Here is a 21,224-nt window from a genome sequence, read left to right on the forward strand (position 1 = left end):
ACATGTCCAGCCCATCTGATTTTTGATGTCTTGGCAAATGAGACAGCGTCTCTGATTCTTGAGCGTTGACGAAGATCAGAACTCCGGATTCTATCTCTCATTTGAGTGAATCGTGATATTCCAAGCATAGTTCTTTCGATTCCTCTTTGAGAGACCCGAATAGTGTTCTCATCCTGTTTTCGTAGGGTCTAGGTCTCTGAGGCATATGTTAATGCAGGAAGAATAGTGGAATCAAAGAGATGTGCTCGTAGTTGGAGGTTCTTTGTCCTTTTAGTTATTTCTTCAATGCTCTTGAAGGCATTCCAAGCCGCTCTCTTCCTCCTGCGTAACTCAGGTGCCAGGTCATTCATCATGTTGATTTCTCGACCTAAGTATATATAACTATTGCATTCGGAGATGGTGGTTCCGTTGAGAGCGAATGGAGCGTCAGGATCAAGGCTGTTTCTCATAAACATTGTCTTCATAAGATTCAGCTGTAGTCCGACCTTTCCACACTCACGGTCAAAGTCCGCAAGCATTTGTGCCGCTTGGCTGATGTTTGGAGTTATTAGAACGATGTCATCAGCAAAGCGGAGGTGGTGTAGTTGCCGACCATCTATCTTCACTCCCATGTTTTCCCATTCTAGTCGTCGCATGATGTTCTCGAGGGTGGCACTGAAGAGTTTTGGTGAAATGGTATCACCCTGCCGAACCCCTCTCTTGATATGGATGATTACTTCTTTGTAGAATGGTGAGATCTTGGTAGTGAATCCGCAATAGAGCTCACGAAGGATCCTGATGTATTGAGTTTGTACGCCCTGATTGGCTAGGGCTTCCATGACCGCTTCCATCTCAACAGAATCAAAGGCCTTCTTTAAATCAATGAACGTTAGACAGAGCGGCATCTTGAACTCCCGAGATACCTCAATGAGCTTGGTTATTGTGTGGATATGGTCGATGGTACTGAATCCTTTTCGGAATCCAGCTTGTTCACATGGTTGTCCTTCATCTAGTGTTCTGCTAATCCTATTCAGGATGACTCGAGTGAATAGTTTGTAGATGACAGACAATAGGCAGATTGGGCGATAGTTGCCAATGTCGTGGATGTCTCCTTTCTTGTATAGTAGTACAGTCTTGCTGGTTTTCCATTGGGATGGAACCTTGCATTCAGACAGGTAGCGTGTGAAGAGTCGAGCTAATGTATTGATGAGTACTGATGGTAAGTTCTTCAGGTGTTCAGGTCTGATCTTGTCTGGGCCAGGTGCTTTTTGTTTCTTTACCGACGAGATGGCATGTTGGATTTCGGAAGGGAGAACATTGGGAACGACATATCCATCATGTGGTATGTGGTATGTGGGCAAGTGGATGTGGCTATTAAAGAGATCTGAGTAGAATTCATGAATAATCTTCTCCATTGCCCTTCTGGAAGATGTGATAGATCCATCATGATGTCGGAGGGCAGTCATCTTGGTTTTGTAGTTGGTGAAGGACAGGTGGGCATTACGAATGTTTTTCCCAGCTTCTGCTGCATCTACCAGTACTGCTGCTCTCCTGTTTTTGAGGTCATCCTTGATGGCTTTTCTGCACTGTTTTGCCAGTTCGGACGTTTGCTTGTGGTTGCCTGAGGCACGTGCCACGCCACGTTGGCGAATAAGTTCAAGAGTGTTCGAAGAAAGACGGTTTTTTGTGGTTATCTCTCTCTTGGCATTCCTTGCACAATCATGGAGGTGCTGAATCATTCGATCGTATTCCTCATCAATGTTGTCAATGACGGCATCTTCCCATGTTGCTGCAACAGAGCCAAAGAGTTCCCAGTTGGTGGTTGTTCTGGGAGTCTTCTTCTTAAACCTTGCATTCTTTTCTCCTCGTTCTGTGAGGTAGAATTTTGCACGAAGAAGACGGTGGTCTGATCCCGTTTGGAATTTTGAGACAACAGCAACATCGGTTAGGCAAAACCGCCGATTGAATATGATGTGGTCTATTTCATTGTGGAACCGTCCATCGGGAGACTCCCATGTCCAACGTTTAGATTCAGCCTTTTGGAATTGTGAGTTACCATGGAAGGTTTTGGTTGACATGATGAACTCAGACAGTCTGTCACCTTGTTCGTTCCATTCCAGGCCATGGGTTCCGATGTGGAGTTCATCGACTGATCTTCTTGGTCCTATCTTGGCATTAAAATCACCGACAATGATCTTGTAGAAGGTGTGATCTTCTTTATAGAATTTCTCCAGCTCCATGTAGAATTTCTCAGTTTCTTTTTCACCATAACTGGATGTTGGTGCGTAGACAACAAAGATAGAAACTGCCGGTAGTGAGCCACATTTATTCAAGTGTAATCGTCCGATTCGGGTTGTTAGGCATTCAAATGAATCAATGCTTGTGACTAAGTTTGTGTTGACAAGGATACCGACACCACCGACGCCTCTTTTATCACATGTTCCAAGGAACAGTTCTTCTCCAGTGTCGAAAACAGCATGATGGGATTGATGTCTTCTCGTTTCGGTCAGACCAATGATGTCGTACTTGATCTTTCGTGCTTGTACCATAAGGTCTTCAATGGATGCAGCAGATGCCAGCGTACGAGCATTAAAAGTACAGACAATCATTTTTGTTTTTCTGCGTTTTGGCAGCCCATGTCTGCCTTGGTGTTTTATCAGCTTCTCCTTCCATATCCTTCTCGACTCTGCATAATCAGGGTTAGGGAAATGAGATCCATTTATTACTGGATTTGGCATATCAATTTGGTCTATTTGGCATAGATCACGGATAGCTTGCCAGGCTATATATATATATATTTATTTATTTCACGGCAGAGCCTGACACACTCCCCCTGGCATATTCGATATGCCAAAAACAGTAACAATGATGGGGTTTCATTCCCCTGACCCTGAAAGAGCCTCCAATACGGCAGCATTAAGAAAGATGAGTAAGGAGAGGCAGCTAAAACCTCAGAGATGGGAAAAATGGAGACCTTACTGGTGCCCACTCAAGTAAATCGATGAACAATAGGATGACAGCAATGATGATGATAATTGTGTAAATGTTTATGGCTTTGATGTGCAAAGTTATTGCACCTTCACCACTACCAAAGGGCCCATGAGCTTCACCACTTTTCCTATGTTACTTCTGGTTCACCTCTTCATTTCATCCATCCTTCCCCCTACAGCTTGGAAATCTGAGTTTTGTAATCCGAAGTCAATAGTTTGTCACTGTCATAGGAGGGGGGCGGGTTGAGTTTCCCTCCCTGCCGCAAGCAGAGCCCCGGCAGCCGAAAATCTCCAGAACCCAGCTGCAGTCATGCTCAAGACCACTCTCCACATGCCTGGACAAGCCTCACCCATGAAGGAAATGACAGAGGAACCCAGGTATGCGGGACCTGTGGCTGAGATCTCCAAGCCTGCTCGGATCAGGACTGGCTCTCCTCCACCCAGCTCCCCAGTTTTCCAGTAGCTTGGCAGTCACACCCACAAACTGCCCCCAGCGCCATGTAATCTCATCAATCAGCCAAGATCCAGAGACTATAAAAGTAAAACTCCTGGAAGAGAGTGATGCAGTATTTCCTGGAGCACAAGGCCACTTCCAGGTCTGTGCGACTACATATACTCTAGTCCACTGATTACCTAAAGTAGCACACATTTGTTTGGCTTTTATGTACTTGCTTGTATTCTTTTATATATGGGCTTAAATGGCTCCAGAATGAAATACAACAACCTTCACGCACTTCCCTCTTATTGTGGTGGGAAGATGCTCGCTGGTGGGGTGGGTGTTTGAATATTATTTTTTGTGAATTACTTCATGAAAATAAAATGTATAAAAATAGCAAAAAAAAAAAGCAGATTCAAAATCCTGCTCTCCTTCCTCTTTTATTAAGAGTGGCACTAAAGAGAGGGATTTTGGTGGTAATTCAGGACAGCAGATAAGGAGATATTTAGTTTTGTGGTTTTTTGGGGGGGATTTTGAGGGGTGAAGGGGTGCTTACCTGGCTACGCTCAGGGTTTCTGGTTCTGTACTTAGCAATCACTCATGGCGATGTCTCAGGGATTGAACCCGGGTTGGATGCATGCAAGACAAATTCTTACCTGCTGTACTTATCTCCAGCCCATCTTTTGGATTTAGGGGAAAAATATACAGAGACCATGTAGAAAAGATTTTCCATGGAGATTCTTGCTCAAAGTTTGGTGGCAAATCAAGTAATTTCTTTGCAATGGCTCTCTTGTATGTATATAGTTTTTGGTCATAAGAAACGTGCTGGGTAAGTGTTAAAGAACAGATGATCAGATAAAGAAATTATGGCACATCTACACGATGGACTACTATGCAGCTGTCATGAGAAAATGAAATCATGAAAGTTGCTTGTAAATGGATGGACATGGAGAGTGTCACGCTGAGTGAAGTGAGTCAGAAGGAGAGGGACAGATAGAGAATGACTGCACTCATTTGCAGGATATTAAAAAAAATACTATGAGACTGGTATCCAAGGTGGATGGAAGCTTGCTACAAGTGTGTGTGAGGGGGGAGGGGGGCAAAGGGCAGTTACGCTAGAGAAGGAACCAGTATGGCAATAATAGTTAGAATTGATCATTCTGGCACTCTGGCCAAGAACTGAGTTGTTTTAAAGAAGGTAAAGGGATATACGTGATAAGCTTTTAGTATTTGTATTGCAAACCATAACGCCCAAAAGGAAAGGGAGGGGGGAAGTGCCTGCCACGGAAGGGTATGGGGTGGGGGGATGGAAACTGCACATATTGGTGATGGAAAATGTACACTGATGAAGGAATGGGTGTAAAAGGAAGAAAGAAAAAGAAAGAAGCAAAGAATGAAAGAAAGAAAGGAAGGAAAGGGAAAGAGAAAGAGAGAAAGAAAGAGAAAGGAAGAATGGAAGGAAGGAAGAAAAGAAATGGACTAGGAACTTCAGATCTTGAATCTTGGTTTGTTCATTCTCTCTCTATATGACCTAAAATTAGTGTTTAAAGACCTAATGGTCTCTGCTGATGGTGATAGCTAAGAGCACTTTAGAAAGATGTAGGTTGAGATACCAGAGGTTGAATCAGCACAATAAATGACTCTTTAATACAAGATTGTGCCTCCAAGTAAAAAAAAATCAGTGAACTTTGAAACAGTCTGTCCCATGATACAATCTGAACGTGAGCCAATATGTTGTCTCCCAAGAGACCGGATGAAATTCTAAGGAGACAGATAGTGTCTTCTCCATCTCCATCTCCATCCCTGGTAATGCAGATTCTGTCCTACTGCATGCTAGTAAGGGGTATACCTTACTGGCTTCCAAATTTGACCAGAAGATGGCAGAGTCTGAAAAACCTATTTCTGCAGCCTGGACGAAACAAGGGCGTTCTGTTTTTCACACTAAGTTTAAAGATCCCAAGCAGAATTGGAAGAAAACCAAGTAGTGTAAAAGACCATAATTCATGTCATGGGGATTCTTGCAGTTCTTGGATGTGTTTTTTTGGGAAGTCTTGATGGAAAAACAGGCAAAAGAAATCTCCAACGTACATTCTGGGAATTTTAGAGTTTCCCATGTTCTTTTAAAGAAAGTTGTTTTGCAACAAAGCAACTTTTATTGTCCTCAAAAACAAGTTGTAGGAGGTCTTGGAAGGAAGTTTTTTTTTTTTTTCATTTCTAGAAAGAAATGGCTTTCTGATTCCAGATTCATGACCTTTCTTGGTGCCTTGCAGGAATAGAAACTTCCTGACTTCTACAATTGGACCATTTGATGGGTTTTATTCTGGTGGAATTTTAAAATTGGAAAGGATTTTGGGGAACATTCAGTCCCAAGCTTTACCCAGTGCCAGATTCATTTTTATTTGTAGGTAGTAGAAATGTTCTCTCTTTGCAAACCATAGTGCTTTCCTAGAGCTTTGGATGAGGTAGTTCTGCTTTGCTACTGCCTTGACAGCTAGTCCTAAGGATGCTTATTGACTACGATACTCATTCACCATCCACTCCTTAATACACTGACATGCTGCAATTGATATTGATTAAGCCACATCCAGTGTGAGCCACTAGTGATCTACACTGGTGTCAATATGTCAAATGCATATTCATTGATGGAACAGGTCTTTAACTCTGGCTTCACATGATGGGCACTGAGTAAATCAGTTCCCAGGTCATCCTTGACTGTACCCTTCAACCAGCAGCTGTGTTGCTGCACTGCCTGCCTCTCCCACGGGCAGGAAGGAAGCTGGCACTCCAAAAGATTAAGTGCCTTGCGCAAGGAAACACAGGTCATAGCTGGAAGGTCGGCTGAGTCTGAACAAGTTGGCCTGACTCAGAATTCAGAAATCCCAGTATTCTTGGGTCTTCCAAGTTGTCCAAGGCTGGCTGTCCAGGAGGCCAATCTCCTCTCTCTGCCACCTAACACTTCCAACCAAACTTTTACTGCTGTATCTGTCTTCACAGGTATCTGAAGGGTCTTGCTCTCTTCACTGTCACGGTCGGATCCTCACTGTTCCTTCTACACGCTAGCTCTTTGAACAGTTGAAAATGGTTCACGTTCTGATTGTTTTTGAAGGTTCAACCAAGCCAGGTTTCAAACTGCTCTTGAAGAGATGTGCTTTATGCCCTCTGTGCATGCTCCTGGTTCTTAGCTCCTCATTTGTGTCATGGGTTCTCTTCAAACATGATGCCCCACTGGTGCTGTGGCTCAGTGGTAGAGCACAGGCTTTTCACCTATAAGGCCCTGGGTGTGATCCTTAGCACTGTAATAACCACAGTGAAAATGGGTAACCACAAAGTGTGAATACAGAGGGTGAGGTTGAATCCCTGGGCCTTTCAGGGCTCTGTACCAAGGAAGAGGAGATGGTGGTGATGAGTGATTTCCACAACCAATTCTGCTGTCACTTGTCCCTGTGTGAATCACTCAATCCCTTTTGGGATTCTATTTTCTTATTTGTAGGCCTTTTGGTCCCCTTTGTGTTTGTGACCTTTTGAAACTCGTTCATTGGATCTTGTCCTTCTCTGTTAGTCCATGTTCTGTGAGGGGGGCAGCAGCCAGGTCTGTTCTCTTCAGCCCTGAATCCCCAGAGCCTCACTCCCTAGTTAAGGGGTAAATAAAGAATCAATACATACATATAAACTTACCTTCTCTTTCTCCTTCCCAGGATTGTTGTACAAAACATAAGAGAAAGTACATGGAAAAGCACCTCCCAGGCAAAAATCAGTGCTGGGATTTCTATTCCCGACAGACCTGACTGCACCGACCTTCTAGAAATTTCTTTTGCTCATTGTCATGGAAGACAGACTCTGGTGATTTATTCATTAATGCCTTCATGCTTTTGTTCATTAAGCATTAATATGTACTTAGACAATGTTCTTTAAAGTTTGATTTATGCCATTTCCAAATCAGGAAATGAACTCCGCCTCTCTTGCAAATATGTGTGACTGAAGTCACAGTGTGGTTGCTAGTGATTGGGACCGACTCTCTTTCTAGCATCCCCCAAGGGGCTCAATTATTTTGATGACTTTTCTAAGTCGAATTCTGAGGCTTTGATTTATATTCTAGTGAGGGGGCCATTGAGCCCCAAACATCTTCAAGGCAGATGGAGATTTGGTTTATAATGGCATTTTGGCTAATGGGATTTGGCAAGCAGGGACCTGGCAACAATGAGCTGTAGAACCAAAGATGAATTATGCAACCACAGGGTCAGTTCACAGCCCACTTCAGGGAGGATGACAGACTTTCCTCTTGGGCAAATTTATCCCCCATATTTCACAGGGTCTAAAAAAATAGGAGACACATCACACCCAGAAAAATGCTAAAGAAATCTACATCCAAGGAGGAAAATGAGTGACCCCCCAAGAATTTTTGTTCCTGCTCACCCATGGGTGATTTACTATTGTTATATTTTAAAACTTTAATGAAAAGTCAGGCTTTCAGGAGTTTTGTGGTGGTGGCTCATTTGAAGGGAATCATTTTCTTCATTCTTAGAGTTGATTAATAAATATTGTCCTAATGTTTAATTAGAATTAAACATCTTGCTTGATAAAAAGTTGCTACTGGAGAGTAGCTAAAATGTGGATGCCCCCTTCTTCCCCCGCCCCCTTCACTCTGGGGTTCTGGCCCGAAGAGCCCATACAGACAGAGCCTTTGACTAGGTGAAGGGCTTATTTGTTTCTGAGTCGCTGAATTTTGTATGAAACAAGTGTGAATTGTTTCAGACTCTGTGGAGTTGGAAATGGAGTGTTTGTCACTGATCAGAGCATTACAGGTCTCCAGGGAGTGAAGATTGAAGTCTGTGGAATCTGTAGCCAAATGCCAGTCCTAAGGATATTCCCTTCCTCCAGAAGAAACTACTTGTTCCCTTGGCATGAATAAAGCTCACACTGGGTTTCTGTAGCAGTGGATGCCAGTCACCAGGAGGACTGAGAACCCTTCTGCAAACCCTGGATGGTAGTATGTAGGCACCAACACCTGGAGCTGTGTCACCCTTCTGTGGACACAATGACTTGAAACAAGGGGTAGAAAGGGTACCACAGAATGATGTGCCCACAGGAGATATTTTTCACCTGGTTTAGGTCCTTTGGTTTAAAGGAAGCTGAGAACTTGTCCCTTGGCACTGAAACCTTATTTTCCACTCTATTTATCCTGCGTGCATATTTTGCTCTTTGCCAATCGTTTCAGGGCAATAAACATGGGAGTGGAATTTGTTCTAATTACAGCTTGAAATTCCTGGTCCCAAACACAGTATAATAGCTTTAAATAGTCCCCTGCAGAACTAAGTATTCATTATCTTTATTCAAATTACGTTCAGCCAGCAGGTCCTGGCAGGCTGAGGACTTTGAGGCGCAAAGCAGCAGGGATAGAATGCTCCCTGTTCTTTTCCTGTAAAGTCAAGCACAGTAGCAATTTGTGCAAAAATGCAAATTCACCTCCTTCCCTCCCTTCTCCCCAACAAGCAAGATTACTAAAGAAGCAGGCAAGTGTGGATGAGGCAGATTGTTTGAAAGGAAATTTAATACATGGAAATTAAAACTGTCAACACAGGGAGCAGAGCAATAGTACAGCCGGTAAGGCATATGTCTTGCACATAGCCCACCTGGGTTTGATCCCTGGTACCCAAATGGTTCCCTGAACCTGCTAGGAGTGATACTTGAGTACAAAACTAAAAGTAAGCCCTGAGGGCCACTGGGTGTGGCCTCCAAACCCCAAACAAACAAGCAAACAAACAACAAAAATATCCCTTGTAAACACAGACCAGTTCTGGACCTGGAAAGAAGCCCATCTTCATTGTACTTAGCAGCATTTCTTTCCGCTAAATACTTGAAATATTCTGTCAAAAAGATTTTGCAACTATGACACATCTACACAATGGAATACTATGCAGCTGTCAAGAAAAATAAAGTCATAAAATTTGCCTATAAATGGATGGACCTGGAGAGTCACTGTCACTGTCACTGTCCTGTTGTTCATCAATTTGCTTGAGTGGGCCCAGTAACGTCTCCATTGGAGACTTTGTTGTTACTGTGTTTTGGCATATCGAATACATCACGGGTAGCTTGCCAGGCTCTGCCATGCGGGCGAGATACTCTCGGTAGCTTACCAGGCTCTCCGAGAGGGTCGGAGCAATCGAACTCGGGTCGGCCATGTTGGCTGCGTGCAAGGCAAACGCCCTACCACTGTGCTATCACTCCAGCCCAGACATGGAGAGTATCATGCTGAATGAAATGAATCAGAAGGAAAGAGACAGAGACAGAACGACTGCATTTATTTGTGCTATAAATATATATATACATATATTAGAAGAATAATATCTATAGACAGGGAAAACAGGGGTTAGGAGGACTGCTCAATGGTTAAAACTAACCACAAGTGTGTGTGGAGCTGAGGGTAGATAAGATAGGGAGGAGACCACTATGACAATAAGAGCTGGGAATGATCACGCTGGACAAGATCTGAGGGTTAAAAGTAGGCAAGAGATATTCTTGATAATCTTTCAGTATCAATATTGCAAACCACAATACCAGAAAAAGAGAGAGAGAGAGAGAGAGAGAGAGAGAGAGAGAGAGAGAGAGAGAGAGAGCGAGCCTGCCATAGACCATAGGGGCAGGGGGTGGAAGATGGAGGGGCATAGGGGGATGGATGGGAGGGAACTTGGGGACACTGATGCTGGGAAATGGGCACTGGTGGAGGGATAGGTGTTGGAACACTGTTTGACTGAAATCCAATCGTGAACAGCTTTGTAAGGATTTGTCTCACAGTGACTCAATAACAAAATTTAAAAAAAAGAATAATGAATAACCTTTTGTACTTAAGAAAAGGGGAAAAGAGTCTGTCTTTGGCTGTGTGAGGAAGACAGGGTTGTGGTGAGGATGTCTTCATCTGCTTCTGCCAGTCATTAAAAACAAGAACAACATCGCTAAAAGCATCTATAGTGAAAAATGAAGGCACGGTGGAGGTCATGCCTGCAAGAAGGGATGTGTGTAGTCCCTTTTCCAGCTGGACTTCTGCTGAGGTGCTGCCCTGCCTGGCTGATCTATTCCCAGAGAGAACTGGAAAAATCCTGGTAGGGTGAGGAGAGACATGTGCTAGGAGCAGTTGCTACCTGCCCCTTTGGTGGCAAATAGGCATTTTCTGTGGATCATAAACTGAGCCACTGAGAAAGGTAACTGAAATTGTGTCAATTTGACTCCCCCAAAATATGTACCTATGTCAATGAAAGGAGCAAAGAAACCATTTGAAAAGTTTGCATTGATAGATGGCAGTAAATCTTGATAAAGATGAGAGATTGGATGAGTGGCTGTGTTAACTATATAGTCAGAAAAGTGTTTTCTCATATCTCTTAATGATTTACTTTGCAATATAAAATGCATAGCACCTTGGGGTCAAAGAGTTAGTACAGGGGGGTAAGGCACTTAACCATTGGGGATCAGAGACTGGGATACTCAGGGGAATGAAGACAGATCAGAGTGTCCAGGAGGGCCAGGGCCCTTCCCAGTTCAAAAAAATTTAAAACTCTGAGTACACCTGGATCTTGGGAAACCTTAGATTGTTGAGTTGATTATCCAACCTACCAGCAACTCTAGAGCAATGTCTACTGAACTGCCTTGACCATTTTGGGTCTGGCTTCTCACTGGTCAAAATAGCCCATTTATATAACAAGAGCAGAGGTACCATGAAATGTATATATATATATAAATTATAAATAAATATATATATTTGTGGGGGGGTCACACCAGTGATGCTCAGGGACTATTCCTTACTCTGTGTTCAGGAGTGACCCTGAGAGTGCTCAGGAGACAATATGTGATGCAGGAAATAGAACAGGGGTGAGTTGCATGCAAGGCAAGTACTGATTCTTTGACCCTAAGGTGCCATGAGTTTTATACTGCAAAGTAAAGCATTAAGAAATGCGAGGAAATACTTTTTTTGACTACATATTTCTGAGTTTTGAAAATTTACCAGCAGCTGCAAGAAATCAGCAACTAATACCAAACTTCTGCCAACATATCCAGGCTAGAAGGATGTTCAGTACATGTTCTGTAAAGATAGATTCTCAGGGTGGCCAGTTACAAAGAAAGTGTTATCACATGCACTTGAAATATGACTAAGAGATAGTGTTAGATAAAAGCTTTTAGTGTCTGCATTCTTTTTCTTTCTGTTCCCTCTTATTTCGAAACAAATGTATTAATATCATTCTAAGATTAATAGCAGCTGCTTGAGTAATGTGAGAGTAGGGAAAATAGAATAATATGAGGCAGCAATGATTGCCATATAATGAGGGACAAAGGCAGAGCACAATATTTTATAGTTGACAGGCACCATTAGTACTTTTCTCATGTGAAATTAGAAGAGGAAAAAAGTGGATAAGGAAATGCATTATCTCATGCATTATATTTAGAGGACCTGATTTGATCCTTATCGGTGCAAAAAAACCAAAACCAACCAACCAAACAAACAAAAACCCATAAGAAACAAGCAAAGAATGCCTTTCCCAAAGCCATATTGTTGTAAGTGTATAAATTTGTCATTTCCATAAACACAGCAAAATTTTCACTTGTAAATAGAAAGCTTAGAGAGTTATATATTTTCCTCTTGTTTTGTGAGGTTCATAGGCCACTGGAAAAGTTTATATGCATATTAACTTTAAATGGGAACCCAAATTTTAGCGTGTTTTTATCTTCTTCCCTCTCATAAACCAGCTGACAGAAATTTTGACAAAACGTACACAATTTTATCTGCATATGATTTTTGGGGTGGGAGTGTGATTTTTAGTGAAATCTGGGATTATTTGTTCTGTGTTTTTGTTTCTATCTCTCTTAGGTTTTATCTAGCCACAAAAGAAAATTATGAAACAATCCATCGCAAAGCTCAGCCAAGGATCTAGTCCAGTTGCTGGCTAGTTCATGGTTACCGGAAATTCACATTTACGCTTCTTTGCTCTTACTCACCAAAACCATACATATCAAGCTAAGATGTGTAGTTCTCCATGACTGTGATCTCTGATGGGTTCTGTTGAAGCTAGCATTGCTGCATTCTAATTTTTGATTTTTGGGGTGGGAGTGTGTTTTGTAGTGAAGAGGACTTCACTACAGTGAAGTGAAGTGTAGTGAAGCCTGGGACTTCACTACAACACTATAACAGTCTGACAACAGTTTCTGATTCAGTTGTTCTTTGCTACAATGACTATCTGATGCTAGACAGAGGTCAAATTCAACCTTTAAATTCAATGTTGAGAGAAGAAACTTTTAATTCTGAAGTCATCTGGAAGGAAAGCTGCATTGGTGCTCTTGACTTATTTCAGAATTTCTGACAGCGATGATTAGAGTAAAAGGTTATCAAACTAGTGTTATTAAAATTATGCACATGTGATTGTATTAAAGGTTTAATTTTTTAAAACTCCATTTATTAAGAAAGGAAGGCAAATGAAAAATGTCCAAAACTCTCCACATAGATTATGTTAAAATATTGAGTGTTCATAGCACCCAAAAGGAGAGAGAGAACAAAAGGGAGTGCCGTGCCACAGAGGCAGGATGGGATGACAGGATAAGGGGGAGCAGGGGTACTGGGATCAGTGGTGGTGAAAAATGGGCACTGGTGGAAGGATGGGTACTCGATCATTATACAACGGAAACCCAAGCACAAAAATTTGTAAGTCTACAACTGTACCTCATGGTGTTTCACTAATAAAAAATTATTGAGTGTTATAAAAAAAAGGGACATATTCCCCTTGGAGCATGAAACCAAAGTGCATGCTTTGTTGATTTACTTTTTAAAAGATGGTGTATGTCCATTCCCCCAGAGTTTCCCTGCCTAACAGATGGAAAAAATGTCCTTTAGTCCCAGTCTTTCTTGAGTACAACCTAGGTCATTAGAGATTTGACTCTAAGTCTATGGAAACAAAGAAATAACTAAAAATGTGCCAACCAGTGCAATAGTGTCCCTGTTTTCGCGTCAAGGCTGCACATGGAGTGCTTGGGAAAGTCTTGGAGGTAAAAGCACTTCTTTGAATTAAAAAAATTAAGTGAACAATGGAACAAAACCAAGAAACTTGAATAATCCCATTCTAAATCATTTGTCTTTGGTCGCTTTGGGTCACAGACCCTCTGGGTTAGCACAAGATTGATTGAATGAGAGTTTTCAGAAATTTGCACAAAAGTCATCATGGTGCTCAGAATTGACTCATAATGAACCATCTGAGCCTTTAGAATTAGAGACCCAGAGGGAGCACATGATTGCTGCCAAGGACACAGGAAGTCTTTTGAAAATTTTTGGTCCCACCAGGCAATGCTCAGGGGTTACTCTTGGCTTTGCACTCAGGAGGACTCCTGGTGATGCTCACAGAATTATATGGGATGCTGGGAATTGAGCCCTGGTCAGCCTTCTGCACAGCAAGCTCCCTACCTGCTCTACTATATCTCCAGCCCATAGAAAGAGTCTTGATCAGCCCTAGACACATAATCACAGCTTCCCCATATCACAATGGACATCCCATTTAATATAGTGGAAGAATTATGCTGGAGTGCCCTCTGGCCTTCCCAAGGTTTATATAATCCAAGCATTTCTGTGCAAAGAATTTGTTCTGCATCATTTTGCTATTTAAGTCAAAGACTTGGATGGATGGTCAGGCTTGGAAAGAACACAGATATCTAAATTTGACAAAAGAGGGAGTACTTGTAACTTTGGAATCACCCAAACCACGGTTTTTTTTTAACTCTTCTCTCTCTCTCTCTCTCTCTCTCTCTCTCTCTCTCTCTCTCTCTCTCTCTCTCTCCTCTGTCTCTCTTTCTTTCTCTTTCTCACTCTCTCCATGCACACACACACACATACTTAACAGCATTGTGTACATTGAAGCCCTTCAAAGCACCAAGCTTATGCTGTTTACAGAACTTCCTCCTACTCTCTCTCTCTCCTCCATACTATTGAGAGTAATCACTTGTTCTTTCTGCCTTGGCAGTCCCTGTGGCCCTTTAATGGTAGAAAAGAATAAGGGAAGATGAATTAGAGATAAGGTGAGAGTGTAAAATCTAAAGCAGGGAAAGTAAGCAGTCTGGGAGGAATTTGGAAAACATGATAGAGTTAATGTTTCCATTTCGTGAAAAGTTAAAAACAAAACAACAATCACCACCACTTCACACACCTTTTCATACATTTGTTTCCATGCTGCAAAACAATTGGTGTGATGAGTTTGATTTTTCCATGGAAACACCTTATGTTTCATGTCACAGACACAAGCAGAAATGAAAAATCAGATGAGAAGGGATCTGGGTCTTTGCCCTGGTCTCTTTGCTGCTAGACTCAACCACACAAATATCCAAGATTCCACTGATTTTGATTCCAGAAATGGCGATTTCGTATGCTTTAGCTTGATGCATGTATGAGCAAGCAAGATTGGTGATGGAGAGTGTGAGTGGGTCATACTGGACAGAAATGCATCTTAACCACTTTGAGGATTACAGCGATTTTCTTCTTCTTGAAGATAGAGTGATGACGAAATCTTAGTTTGTGTGCCAGATTTTGGAGGGGGGTTGAGGGCCCATTCGCTTAGAGAGGTGCTTGAATCTCTCCAGCAGAACTGGGGCTGTAAAGTACTGCCAGTAATCCTCAGCCTGCTACTTCTGAGTCAGTGGCATGATATTGTTCTTCTATAGGGCCCGTTCTTTTATCATTGGCTGGTTGACAAATTATAGAAATTCTGGAAGACATTTTTCCTCAAAGATGGTTAGATTTTCTTTGGGCAACAGACAGAAGTTTCCCTTGCAACTAGTTTACCTTGAGGTTTTAAAGAATTCTCTAAAGTTTTGCCTTTCTGCTTTTCAACAGAAAGTCCTAGGTGTTTGTAACCCCCTCCAGCTTGGCCGACTTTGTGAGGATAAGTAACTCCTGAAATCTCTGGAAGTAATTTAGTCCCCTCTGTTGCTTTCCACTAGGGATTTTGTCTCTGTTCCTGTCTCTACATATGTGATTAAGGCATTCACTAATGACTTCAGGGAGTGATCTGTATTGAGAATTTAGGGCCCACACCGTGTTAATGAACTCCCCCTTAATGAACCAGGATTAATTCCTGGTTAAAGCCCTGAGCTCTGACCTCTGTCTCTAATTCCATATGAATGCCATTTTATACTTATTTTTTTCTTTCCATTCAGCATTGGAAAGAATTAGACATTTCCCTTCGGGGAAAAATGAGATGAAGCATCCCTAGTCCTCATTCCTTCCTTCAGGGTTGTATCTTGTCCAATTTTTGTATGCTTTGGTAATTATTATCAGGAAGGTTTAATTGAACAGAAAGCAATTTTGTCACGATTACACTAGTATACCTTTTTTTTTCTTCTTATCTCTTTCTCTTGTTTTCTATTTTTTTTTTCTATTTATGTAGCCACTTTCAGGGACCTTAATAACCTCAATGCTGTAAAGGCTCATAACATGACTTTACTATTGCCAGCTATTTCTAAATTCTTGCCAACACATTCAAGTAAGTAAGCAGATTTATTTACTGGCTTCAACTAGTATGCCTTGACAAGGATTTTAGTAGCACATTGAATTCAGAAGAGTAAGACAGAAGATTTCAAATTTGACATGATCAACTATTTATTTAATGATGCAAATAGATCGGGAGGATTATGGTATTTGTGTTGGACTAAACGTTAGGTTCCACGGCTGGAGCCATTTTGAATATGTTTGGAAGGTTGGGAGGCTGGGAAGGGCTTGGCTTGCTGACCTTTGGTTTCCTTGGCAGAAAGAGCATTTTGGGACAGCAACCCATTCCTAGAGCAGAGACTCAGAATATTTGTAAGATGTAACATCGACACTTTCAAATCTGCCTGCATTTGATTTTTACAATGCTTCTTCCTGCTGGGAATTCATTTTCAGTCAGTGTCTGCTAAGAAGCTTGGATCAGATTCTCGGAATACAGAAATTTGATTCCGCCCAGGTGACTGGAAGAAGAAAACAAATATTTTTCTGTTCATGCAGGGCCCTGAAGAGTGAACTCTACCAGAATTCTGGTATTGGAAGTCTGGTATGCATGTTTTTAAGTTCAGACCAAAAGTTGGTACCCTTCGAATATTTAGCTTGGCCAAAGAAAGACAAAACTGTAGAAAGGGGTGTTTGAAGTCAGTTCCAGAAATGGAACACAAAGCTGGGATAAGAACAACATTTTAAGCAAGACCTTAAGTGACAGTGGCAGTTTTGAGGAATCTTTCTTTCTTTCTCTCTTTCTCTCTTTCTTTCTTTCTTTCTTTCTTTCTTTCTTTCTTTCTTTCTTTCTTTCTTTCTTTCTTTGTCACACTTGGTGATACTCAGGGGTTACTCCTGGCTCTGCACTCAGGAATTACTCCACCACTCTTGGTGGTACTCGGGGGACCATTGTGGGATGCCAGGGATCAAACCCAGGTTGGCCTCATGCAAGGCAAAAGCCCTACCTGCTGTGCTATTGCTCTGGCCCCTTGAGGAATATTTTTTGAGATTTGTTGTTGTTGTTGTTGTTTCACCCAGTGGAGCTCAGGACTTACTCTTGGCTCTGCATACTCTGAGGCCATTCCTGGCAGGCTTAGGGAACCATATAGTGTTCTGGGGATGAACCCATGTTGGCCATGTGCAAAGCAAGCACCCTATTTACTGTACTATCTCTCTGGCTAAGAATTGTTTTTGATTTTGAAAAAGTGTCCTAGGAATCTTGTATATTTTCTTTTAAAGTTGGAGACATTTTGCAATGTTCTAAAACAGGTGGCAAACAACAAACAAAGCCTTTATAAAGGCTTTGCTTTTTCCCCTGTAGGGACGGCTTCCTCCCTACAGGGGAAGTCTTCATCTCCATCCTTTATTTATAGCATTTTTTATAAAGGCTTTTTTTAAAGATAAGAATAGCTACTGTTCTAGAAGGTAGGAAGTGAAATGAGTTCTCAGCCCCAAGATTTCTTGCTCCAGTTGTATGTGTGGGGCAGCGAGTGAACTTTTTTAGTACATAGCATGAACGTTGATTTGTTTTTCTTATCATGAATCAAGAGCACCCAATTTAATAATTTAATTTTTGATTTTGTGTTTGGGTCATACCCCGTGGTGTTTGGTGGTACTCCTAGTTCTGTGCTCAGAAATCACCCCCAGTGGTGCTCATAGTTCATGTAGTACCTGGGATTCATTACGGGCCTCCTGCTTGTCAATTGTGGCTGCAAGGCTCGGCAAAGGACAGATTAATAGGTCCAATTTTACCTGTAGTTCTTGAAATTTTTATCTTCTTCCTGGAGTGATAGCACAGTGGTAGGGCGTTCGCCTTAAAAGCGGCCAACATGGCCGACCTGAGTTCGATTCCTCCACTCCTCTCGGAGAGCCCAGCAAGCTACCAAGAGTATTTGATATGCCAAACACAGTAACAACAAAGTCTCCAATGGAGACGTTACTGGGCCTGCTTGAGCAAATCGACGATCAACGGGAGGGCCTTTACCTTTACCACCTTCAGCTAGTCTAGTAGCAGCTAAACAGAAAGTTGAGATCAAGAAATTAGACAGGGCAGTCCAAAGGACACATATATTTATATATTATATATATTTAGGAAAGGATATATATTATTATAATTATTATATATTTTATATATATTATATATTTAGGAAGGGATATATTTATGAGGACTGGCTAATTACTCTAATAAGGTCATCAAATACTGTCATAATATTTGGGGATTAAGGCACTTTCCTGCTGTATAATGATGATTAAATGGAGGTCCACAGGATCTCACCATTCTACAAGGAAGTGATCACCAAAGCCAAGAGAGAAGTTCAGCAGGGTGATACCATTTCACCAAAACTCTTCAGTGCCACCCTCAAGAACGTCATGCGATGACTGGAATGGAAAGGAATGGGAGTGAAGATAGACTGCTGGCAACTACACCACCTCCACTTCACTGATAACACCAAACATTAGCCACGCAGCACAAATGATGGCCAACTTTGACCGTGAGTGTGGAAAGGTTGGACTACAGCTGAATCTCACGAAGACAATGTTTATGAGAAACGAACTCATTCCTGATGTTTCATTCACTCTCAATCGAATGAACATCTCCGAATGCAACAGTTATGTGTACCTAGGTTGAGGACTCAACATGGCGAATGACCTGGCACCTGAGTTCGCAGGAGGAAGAGAGCAGCATGGAATGCTTCAAGATAGCTAAGAGGATGAAGAACCTCTGGCTCCGGGCACATCTCTTCGACTCCACCGTTTTTCCTGCATTAACATATGCCTCAGAGACCTGGGTCTTACGAAAACAGGATGAGAATGCTATTCGGATCTTCCAAAGAGGAATCAAAAGAACTATGCTTGGAGTATCACGCTTCACTCAAGTGAGAGAAAAAAATCCAGAGTTCTGACCTCCTTCGATGATCAAGAATCAGGGACGCTGTCTCATTTACCAAGGCATCGAAAATCAGATGGGTTGGACATGTAATGCGATTTGGAGACAGCCATTGGACTAGAGCCATCACCGACTGAATTCCAAAAGATTGCATGGCTGCCCACCTATGAGATAGTCAGAGTTCTTCATCAAGACCCTGAATGATCGGTTTGAGGCTCTTCATGCTCCTGCAGTGAGCAGACGCCATTGGGCTACACTAGCACGTGACAGGGACGAATGGAGATGTTACTGGCACCCGCTTGAATAAATCAATGAGTAACGGAATGTCAAGTGATCAAGTGATGGGCTTGGATGAAAGAAATTGAAATCTTAATTTTTATATCTCAGTTAAGCATTGACACAGATCTCACCAAATGAATATAGTTTTTTGCTAGTAAGCAATGAATTGTTTGTTTATGAACTGCAAAATGTATTGCTGAAGGAGATGAGAACAAGGTACCTTATAAAGAAACCGAAGAAAAGAAAGTGTGCAGATGGTGTAAGTTGATTGCAAAATAACAGGAAGAAGAGAGGATACGGTTATGACGTAAAACACAGACTTCAGAGGCAAGAGCAGAACTGTGAAGAAATAATCTCAGCTGTCAGAGCACTTTTTAGATCATGCAATTTGTCTAGGAACTTGTGTATGGCTGGAAATTCTTTTCTTACTTGTTTTGGGGTCATACCTGGCAGTGCTCCGGGCTTATTCCTGTCTCTGTGCTCAGGGATCACTCCTGGCTGGCTTCAGGAATCCTATGGGGTTCCAGGGATTGAACCCAGGTCTGCCACTTGCAAGGCAAACACCCAACCCACTGTACTGTCTTTCCATCAATCTTAAGGGTTCTTGTCTGGCCCAAGGAAGGCATTTCAGAGTATTATGATGAAGTCAGTTTATGTCTACACTTTATCATGAACAATGCATCGTAATTTTCTGGCCTAGGGGTGGGGAGTACATCTTTTTTGTTTTAATAAATATCAGACTTTTCTCTAAGGCTTTGATTACTAATATAGTTTCAAATTATTTTTGTTCAGGTACCAAGTGAATTTGATTTTCTATCTTTGAGGCCTTAGATTTTATTGCTGGCCATACAGTGAGCATGCCCCTTTCGATGTGTATACTAGGAAGCCAAAACTGCAGGGATGTTTGCCAATGGGATACTGTTCTGGAACTCTCTGACCTTACACCCTCCTCTCCCTCCATTAATCTAGTTGCTGCCTTTTATACTTTGCATGTGCTATGCATGCTCTTATGGCAGCGCCGTCACCTTGACCTGGTTTCTTTTTTTCTTGCAGATTCCTCTACCTGGTTAATATCTGTCACTGTCTTCCCGTTGTTCATCGATTTTCTCGAGCGGGCCCAGTAACGTCTCCAGTGTGAGACTTTGTTGTTATTGTGTTTGGCATATCAAATACATCATGGGGAGCTTACCAGGCTTTGCCGTGCGGGTGAGATACTCTCGGTGGCTTGCCAGGCTCTCCGAGAGGGGCGGAGGAATCGAACTCGGGCCGGCCATGTTGGCTGCGTGTAAGGCAAACGCCCTATCCGTTGTGCTATCGCTCCAGCCCACCTGGTTAATATGCCCAACTTATTTAAGTTTTGGTCCAGAAAGTACTTGATAGATTTACATTAACCACTCTGTAAGAGACAGATGAACTCTATTTGGCCTTGACTCTCAATACTCCTTCCTGTACCTTTTATTTTTCCTTCAGACACCTCACCATTTAAATTGTCCTCTGCTTATTACAGCCATTGCTAATTGGTTAACGTGTTCATTTACAAATGCTGAGAGAACAGGGATTTTTAATTTGTTATACTTCATAAGTATTTCTAAATAACTGGTGAATTAACAACACTTTCTTTTTTATATATATATAATGTAGGAGTACTGCTCTTTGATTAAGCTGATTGAATTGGGCATGAACTCCACATTACTTTTTTTATTCAGAACGTTAGTTTTATTTTATTATTTTATTATTATTCTTTTCCTCCCCATTTTATTGATTCACCGTGAGATAGTTACAAAGCTTTCATGCTTGAGCTTCGGTCATACAATCATCAAACACCCATCCTTTAACCAGTGTACATTTTCCACCACCAAAATCCCAAGTATCCCCCCTCCCCCCAACATTCTCCCCCCCCTCCCTGTTCCAACCCTTTCCCTGCCTGTGTGGCAGACAATTTCCCCCATACTCTCTCTCTACTTTGGTTACATTCGATATTTTGACACCAGTCCCATCCCCACTCAAACTTGCTGAAAAGGCAATGCTAGACAATTTGTTTTGTATTGCTTGTTATGGATAGAATATAATGTCCAGGAAATTCTGTGTCGTTCTCTTCTGGGAGCTTTAGTTTATAGTCTCTGGGTCTTGGCCATTGATGAGATTACATGGTGCCAGGGGATTTTT

At 41.9% G+C, this 21,224-nt stretch overlaps 1 non-coding gene across 1 annotated transcript; it reads right to left on the reverse strand.

Moving 5' to 3' along the window:
• Positions 1-15,804: 15,804 nt before the first annotated feature.
• Positions 15,805-15,936, reverse strand: LOC130036352 (small nucleolar RNA SNORA33). The gene has a single exon (XR_008794388.1). It is a non-coding gene; the product is annotated as a small nucleolar RNA SNORA33 (small nucleolar RNA).
• Positions 15,937-21,224: the final 5,288 nt, after the last annotated feature.

This window comes from Sorex fumeus, unplaced genomic scaffold (assembly GCF_029834395.1).
Source record: "Sorex fumeus unplaced genomic scaffold, SorFum_2.1 ptg000063l, whole genome shotgun sequence".
Taxonomy (NCBI): Eukaryota; Metazoa; Chordata; class Mammalia; order Eulipotyphla; family Soricidae; genus Sorex; species Sorex fumeus.